The following is a 7,786-nucleotide window of genomic DNA, read 5'->3' on the forward strand; positions in this document are numbered from 1 at the left end:
GGGCCCAGGCCCCGGGAGGCTCTGAAGGGTGGGAGATCAGGAGGGAGGAAGACTCCTCTGCCCAGTTCCTGCCGGCCTCCCCAGCCCCCAACCCCATGCCCGACACATAGGAAGCACTCAGTAGTTATTTGTTGAAAGAATGGGTAATGAACTCTTTTGGGAAATTCTTCTGGCAAAGCTTCTTAGAAAAAGGGTGCATCTAAGCAGGGTTTTAGCAAGTGAATCAAAGCTGAGAGACCAAGGAAGGAAGAAAGGGCATTCCAAGCAAAGGGAACAGCTGATGCATCAATGAGGCAGCACAGAGCAAGTGGCAAAGTGTTCACTGATTCACTCATTCAACCAATATCGATGCCGTGTGCCTGTGAAGGTCCAGGCACTGTGCTCAGCAGATGGCTGTGGCTGGGCTGGAAGGGGAGGAGCTGGAGGGGGGAGCAGGGGTCAAGCCGTGGGGGCGATGGTGGGGGTGGGCTTGTGTCGCCTGCAGGGGAGTCAGGACTCTGCCCTGTAAGCTCTGGGAGCTCCTGAGGGGTTTCTGCCTTCTGGGAAGTCCTGGAGGCGATATAAGAGTGGCATGTGGGAGTAGAAGAGTCCTCCGCACAGATGAGGAACCTGAGGCTCAGAGCCCTGTTGGCCCGTGCTCAGGGACATCTAGATAGGCAATAGCGGAGCCGAGCCTCTTGTGTCACAGCCCAGGACTGGCTCTCCTACGCCAGCACTGGGCCTGGCTCCCCTTCAACTAGCCCCACCCTGGGGCAAGATCCTGGGTCCTTGGCCTCTGAGGCTACTTCCTTACTGAATGACCTTGAATATGTCTCCTCCTCTCTCCCCACCAAAGGGCTTCAACTGAGGCCGAGGATCTCGAAGCGTGTGTCGGGTACACTGGGTGGGATGGCGCCCAGACCTGGCCACACACAACATGGAACCTCAAGCTCATCTCAGGAAAGTCGTTTCTTCTGTTGAAGTCAAGGAGAAAAGGCCAGTGTGAAGCTAATATGTCTTTAACACCTAACACCGACTTAATCTCCCTCTCTAGCAAAGAGAGAGGCCTCCTAGCAAGCAAGAGTAGCTAAGCTAGAATTGCTTTGTTTTCATTGAATTTACTTTTAGATTTACTGTCTGTTTTTGGAAAGCCAAAACATTTAGAGTATAGATACAGTTTCCTTCGTTAAAGTTTTGTAAAAGTGAGTTAATTCAAAGAAAACCACTAAGTAGATTGAGGTAGGCAGATAACAGCAGACATCGTGGCAGAGGTACCGATGACTGGACATTAGGGAAATCCTGGGTGGGGCGCCTCTGGCTCTTGGGTCTAATATCAACCATTTTTTTAAGGAAACTGACCTAGGTTCTCAGTGCTGCTTTTCATCTTTTTATTTAAAGGTAAGAATTTGGGATCCCTGGGTGGTGCAGCGGTTTGGCGCCTGCCTTTGGCCCAGGGTGCGATCCTGGAGACCGGGGATCGAATCCCACGTCGGGCTCCTGGTGCATGGAGCCTGCTTCTCCCTCTGCCTGTGTCTCTGCCTCTCTCTCTCTATCTGTGACTATCATAAATAAATAAAAATTAAAAACAAATTTTTTTTTAAATTTAAAGGTAAGAATTTCACCCAGGCATTTCATGTTGGAATCAACTCTACTGAGCAAGGAATTTCCCTCATTGAACTTCAATAACAGCTGTAGCACCTTGGCCAGGTCCCCACCCCCCCATGAAGGTGGGGATAGGGAAGGAACCCTAAGCTGGTGTCGCCCATCTTAAGTCATTGTCACCTTCCTTCTCCTGATTCTGGGGGAGCTCTTGGAGGGAACTCTGGGACTCCCCCAACCCCAAAGTCAAGAGCAGCTGTCAGGAAGGTCCTTAGCAGAACGTCTGACCTTGGAGCCATTGGGGGTATTGGGCCAGTGAAGCCAAAGACCTGCGGGGGTGCTTCTTGTGTGGCACTCAAGACTCTTCAGTGGTATCCCCAATCTATCTTTGCACATGTCTCATCTAGCGGGCTGGTTCCCACCCTGGCTTCAAGCTCCCTTATCACCATTTCTGTGGAGCCCTTTGTCAACCTCTCCAATTCTCTGCCTCTAGTCTGAGCCAGGACCTCCTGTGGGATCCCAAATTCCTAGAATCCCAGCCCCAACCATCCTAAGTCATCATTGCCTGTGTGTGTGCCTGTCATCCCCAAGGATGGGAAGACTGTGTCTATTGTGCCTCTATATCCCAGCACCCAAAACAGGGGCTGTAGCTGGGGGATGCCTGGTGAAGCTTTGCTGCATTGAAGAGGGCACATTTCAGTGTCCATGTGGTGACCTCGGTTCCTTTCACAGAACTGCTCTTCCTCTGTTGAGTATCCTGTAGGAAAAGGTGCCTATGAAGAATAGTGAGAGGCAGGAGGAAAGGCCAACATCTTATACCAGGCAGATATGGATTCAAATCTTGTTTAGCTGTTCAAGTGATGTAGCTGAGCTGCAGCATTCCCACATGTTAAGGGGGATCCTAATCCCCACCACAGAGGCAGATAGGGGGTGATGAATAAATGAGAAAATGTGAGAAAAGCAACGTCCACAGCTCAGGTACACACTCCCCCGTTAAATCACAGAAGTGTTAGAACTGTGGAAAGTGCAGGAAGCCCAGATGCCCAGGAGTAAACAGAACTCATTCTGTCCAATGGAATGACACAGGGAAAGCCCTCTAGTTGAGGGGACAGATTTTGAGTTGGGCTTTGTTTTTTTGGTTTTTTGGGGGTTTTTTTTGGTTTTTTTTTTTTTTTTTGAAAGATTTTATTTATTTATTCACGAGAGACGGGTGGGGGGGCGGCGGCAGAGACACAGGCAGAGGGAGAAGCAGGTTCCATGTCAGGATGTCAGGGAGCCCGACATGGAACTCGATCCTGGTTCTCCAGGATCACGCCCTGGGCTGAAGGCAGCACTAAACTGCTGAGCCACCCGGGCTGCCCTGAGTTGGGCTTTGAAGGATGATTAGGAGCTCCCCACAAATAGTTAGAGGACATTGAGATGAGAAGACTGAGGGTCCCTTAGGCAGAGGACTTCCAGCCTCTACATGGAGCTACAGCAAGAAAAATTTTAAGATTAAGGGAAAAGGACTTCTCTTCCCAAGTTTAGGGCAGAATTGTAATCCAGGATTTGACTAAAGGTGAGAAATGGCCTAAGAAGGGTCAAAGGCCTCTTCATTAGAAGTCAAGGGTCAAGTGGTTCATCCCTCTAGGGCTAAGCTAACTCATGTACTTTTGTCCATAAATCTGCTTCCTTTGTGCTAGAAGGGAGTTCACCTTGAGTGAGTAAGGGGGAAGGAGATCCTCCACCCCACCCTACCCTCCCATTTCCTGGGTTCCTAGCCAATAGGCCAGCGGAGGGCCAAGCAGCCCCCTTCCTTCCCTCTCCAAGAGGCTGACCGGCATCCTGCCCCGCTTCTTTATTTCTATCTGTAGCCTTGACTCAGGCAGAGATGCCAAATTGGGAAATAAGCCCCCTTTTGTGGGCTGGGGAGGGACAGGAGGCAGGGCCCATTTCCTAGGTCAGAACTCCTAGTCCTTGCCCTTCCTCCCCTAGCCCATGTTTTCTAAAACTAGACCTTGGGGAGAGCAGGAGGAGGGGGTGGAGGCAGAGAGTGTGGATGCTTCTGTGTGTGACTGAGTGTGGAGGCCTGTGTGGAGAGAGGGAGAGGGAGGGAGAGAGAACAGAGCCTGGGAGTGTGTGTGTGTGTGTGTGTGTGTGTAGAGAGAGAGGGTGACAGAGAGAGAGAGAGGGAAAGAGAACAGAGCTTGGAGTGTGTGTGTGGGGCTGTGCGACGGAGTGACTGTGTGCTAGGGAGACTGTGGTGTGTGTGTGTGTGTGTGTGTGGCACTCCAGCAGCAAGCTGTACCTTAAAGGCACAGACCCTGTCTCTGCCCTGCTCCTCTGTACTTCCACCCCTAGCCAGAACCACCCTCCACCAGCGTCAGCAGGGAACCAGGGCAGGGTCAGTCCCCAGTGACTCCTGCCAGAGGGAGGAAGCAAGGCCTGCCCTCCAGACAACCCCCTCCCTGGCTGGGGCTTGCAGCGCTCACAGAAGGGTCCTGCAGGAGGCAGGAGGAAGGACAGCAGGGCCTCCCAGAGAGAAGACTGGGGTCTGGGGAGGTGTGGAGGCCCAGCTCTGGGGCCATGCTGCCGGCTGGGGGCCCAGCTCATCATTTACAGCATTTACCACGGGTGGGTGGGGTGGGCCGAGGGAGGACACAACCTCCACACCTTGTCTGCAGGGCCAGGACAATGGCCCCAGCTGTGCAGCGGTGGGATGCAGGTCGCGAGGGCGTGAGTGGTGGTGGGAGCCCCACGGGGGTCTCTGCTGCACACGGGGAGCCCCTGTCTCAGGTGTGCGCTCCCGGGCAGCCTTCCTGTCATCTGGCCAGAGCGGGGGCGTTTGTCTTCTCCCGTTGGCAACCTGGGTTTTGGCTCCTGATGGGCGGAGCCCTGGGAAGCTAGGACCCGCTTTTTCATCCTGTAGCCTGCGACTGGCTGTGTGACCCTGAGCAGGTTCCTGGCCCTCTCTGGGCTTCGGCTGGCCGCTCTGGCCGTCCACCAGCTCTTGTAGCTCTGCCATTCCCCGCTTCTGGGTCCTTTGATGAGAACGTGCCTCCGTCTAAGAAGAGGATGAGAAATTACCCAAGCCTGAATCCTCCGGGCCTCTCCCAGAGCCATAAAAAGTACATGCGCTGAAGCGTGCATGAAAATGTCCTGGTCGGGCTCCGCCGCCCCACAGCCGGGGAAACTGAGGCCGGGAAGGAGAACGTGGAGGAGGTGGCCTACGGCCAGATGCGCAGGCAGGGAGTGCGAGCCGACTCGCCAAGGGGGCGGCGGGAGCCGGGAGGCAGGGAGGGGAGACCCCCGGGGCGCGCCCCTCCAGCGCCGGCCGCGGGCCCCTTCCGGCCCCTCCCCCCGCCTGCGCCCCGTCCCGCCACCTGCTCCCCCGCCCACCGGGGCGGGGCTGCCGCCCCCCGTCCCCATGGCAACGCGCGCCCCGGCCGCCCGGCCTCCCCGTGGCGGTGCAGCCCATCTGGCCCCGAGCCCGCCCCAGCTGGGCCGCCCGACGCCCGGGTCGCCGGGGGCCCTCGCGGCCCCGCAGCGCCCTGAGACTAGGGCGGGAGCGCCTGGCGTCGGGCACGTACCCTGCCAGCACCTGGGCTAGCGCCTGGGCGCCCGGATGGGTCAGGAGCCACCCAGGACCGGCCACACACACCCCACCCCCGACGCTGCCGCCCCAATGTCCACCCACAGGACAGCGGGAGGCAGCATCCTAGGATTAGAGGCCAGCTTTGGGGGGGGGCGGGCAGCCACTCTGGTTGCAAATCCCCAGGTAGTGTGATCTTGGGCCATTTACTTAACCTTTTACCCATCTGAAATTGGAGATGATCATAGGACCTGTCTCCTAGGGTGCTCGTGAAGGTTAAATGGGTCAATAAAGAAAAATACATGGAGTCAGCACTCAATAAATATCAGCTGTTGTTATGAGTGCAGGTGGCAGGTGCTGCAAGAGAGCCAGGGCAGCCAGAGCAGGGGTCCTAACCCGGTCTGGGAGCAGCAGGGGTGGCTTCCTGCAGGCCATGCTGGTGGAATCTGAGCAAGTAGCAGTTAGCCAGGAAATCCAGGGGAAAAGGGAACAGCAGCAGCAAAGACAGAGAGGTGAGGAATAAGCCTGGGGGGTGGGGAGGGGTGTAAGGAGACTTACAAAGCCCTTCAGTGTTCCTGGAGAGTACAGGAAAGCTTGGCTTTTAGTCAAAGGGCACTGAGACAGGAGCCACTGAAGAGTTTCAAACAGAGGCATGACTTGTCCCTTGCTTTCCTAGAGATCACTGTAGGTGCCATATATGCAGTGGCTTGGGAGAGCCAGTCGTCCTTCAGGGAGATGATGAGGCCTGAACAAAGAGAGCTGCAAAGTCAATGGAAGATGGGGACAGGTTCCTGGCTATGAAGGAAGTAGACCCAGCAGGTTGAAGAACAATGGACTGGAAGTAGCTGGAGAAGGCAGAGTTAAGGATGGACACAGACACTGGCTTGAGCACTGATGGTGTGGCAGGGCCAGGAGAGGGGCAGGTCTGGGAATGAGGGGTGCTGCTCAGCTTGAGAACACTTGAATTTGGAGCCAAGAGACCTGGAGGCCTGGGCTGGGGACGTCAACATAGAGACATCATACATGGATGGTCACAGACCCTGCCAGGGTCTGAGAGCACCCCAGAGTGAGCGGAGAGTGAGGGCCCGCACCAGACCAGAGAACAGGATTTATGCTTCATAATTGGATTCTAAGCTTTGTTTTCCTGGAACCAAGTAGAATTTGTCCAAATGACTTCTGACCCAAATTGAGTGCTGTTATCTCTGAGGTTTTGGCGTTTGGGAGGGTTCTTTGGAGTGAGGGAGAGGCAGGAGAGTACAAGGCTGATATCATATTGTGCTGACCCATCCCAGCTCTGTCGATTGCTAGCTGGAAGGTCTTAGGCAAATCTTCTTGCCATGCCTCAGTTTCCTCCCAGCTACCTACCTTACAATAACCCCGTAGGGTTTTTTTTTATTGTAAGAATTAAATGGGGGACACCCAGCTGGCTCAGTCAGTGGAACATGCAACTTTTTTGGGGGGGTGTGGGTTTGGGCTCTATACGTTGGGTGTAGAGGTTACCTAAAAATAGTCTTAAGGATCACCTACCTGGGTGGCTCAGTTGGTTAAGCATCTCCCTTTGGCTTGGTTCATGGTCCTGGCATCCTGGGACCCAGCCCTGTGTTGGGTTCCCTGCTCAGCAGGGAATCTGCTTCTCCCTCTCCCTCTGCCCCTCTCCCCTGTTCGTGCTCTTTCTTACTCTCTTTTTCTTAAATAAAATATTTTTTAAAAGACGAAATCTTAAAAAAAAACAAAAAGAATTAGATGGGGAATGGGATGCTGGGCACAAAGCTCCCTGCATGGTCTCTAGCCATCTTTATTAGATATGCTAATTCTAGAATCTTGGGGCACCCAGGTGACCCAGCGGTTAAACGTCTGCCTTCGGCCCAGGGTGTGATCCTGGAGACCTGAGATCAAGTCCCACGTCGGGCTTCCTGCATGGAGCCTGCTTCTCTGTCTGCCTGTGTCTCTGCCTCTCTCCCTGTGTCTCTCATGAATAAATAAAATCTAAAAAATAAATAAATAAATAAATAAATAAATAATTCTAGAATCTTCTCCAAAGTCCAAGAATATGAATTTCCATGGGTGGATCTGGGAATCCACAGGTAAAATTGGCCCATCATTGGATCAAAGTCTCCAACTACCATCCTGAGACTCCTCGGACACTGACCCTTCCTTGGGGTGGCCCACCAAATATGAGGATATCTGGAGCAAGAGTTCAAATGGCAGTCCCCTTGCCAGGTTCTTCGCTCTCTTCCCACCTGCTTCGTGCCTACTGGAGAAGTCTTTGTGTGCAGACCCCATGTCCAAGGTCTTTCCTTGTACATCCCTCAGGCCTCAGGCTGCAGCACAGCCCACTGGGAGAATAGATCCAGGTCTTGGAAGTGATCTCAGAGCCCTTTGGGCAGGGAATTCCAGATACCAGGCACCTGGATTATGATCTAGAATGATAAACTTGGGCTCTAGGTGGCATGTCCCCTTGGCCCCGGCCCTGTGTGTATCCCGCACCTGGGAGCAAGGAGGGACTGGAGGCAGGGATAGGGGAAGCTGAGATAACAGAGCCAGAGCAGAGGCCCGACTGCACTGGACTGCGGGCTTCCCCTGCCCGTTTCTATCAGCCTTTGCCACCAGGCCCTCTGGCCAGCCTACCGCTTCCCA

The 7,786-nt window shown here is 54.3% G+C and overlaps 1 long non-coding RNA gene across 1 annotated transcript; it reads right to left on the reverse strand.

The window, feature by feature from the left end:
* Positions 1-4,201: 4,201 nt before the first annotated feature.
* On the reverse strand, positions 4,202-6,736 carry LOC111096117. Its single transcript, XR_005358909.1, has 3 exons — positions 6,677-6,736; positions 5,708-5,894; positions 4,202-4,621 (listed from the first exon to the last, which is right to left on the reverse strand). It is a non-coding gene; the product is annotated as an uncharacterized LOC111096117 (long non-coding RNA).
* Positions 6,737-7,786: the final 1,050 nt, after the last annotated feature.

This window comes from Canis lupus, chromosome 5 (genome assembly GCF_011100685.1).
Source record: "Canis lupus familiaris isolate Mischka breed German Shepherd chromosome 5, alternate assembly UU_Cfam_GSD_1.0, whole genome shotgun sequence".
In the NCBI taxonomy this organism is placed as follows: domain Eukaryota; kingdom Metazoa; phylum Chordata; class Mammalia; order Carnivora; family Canidae; genus Canis; species Canis lupus.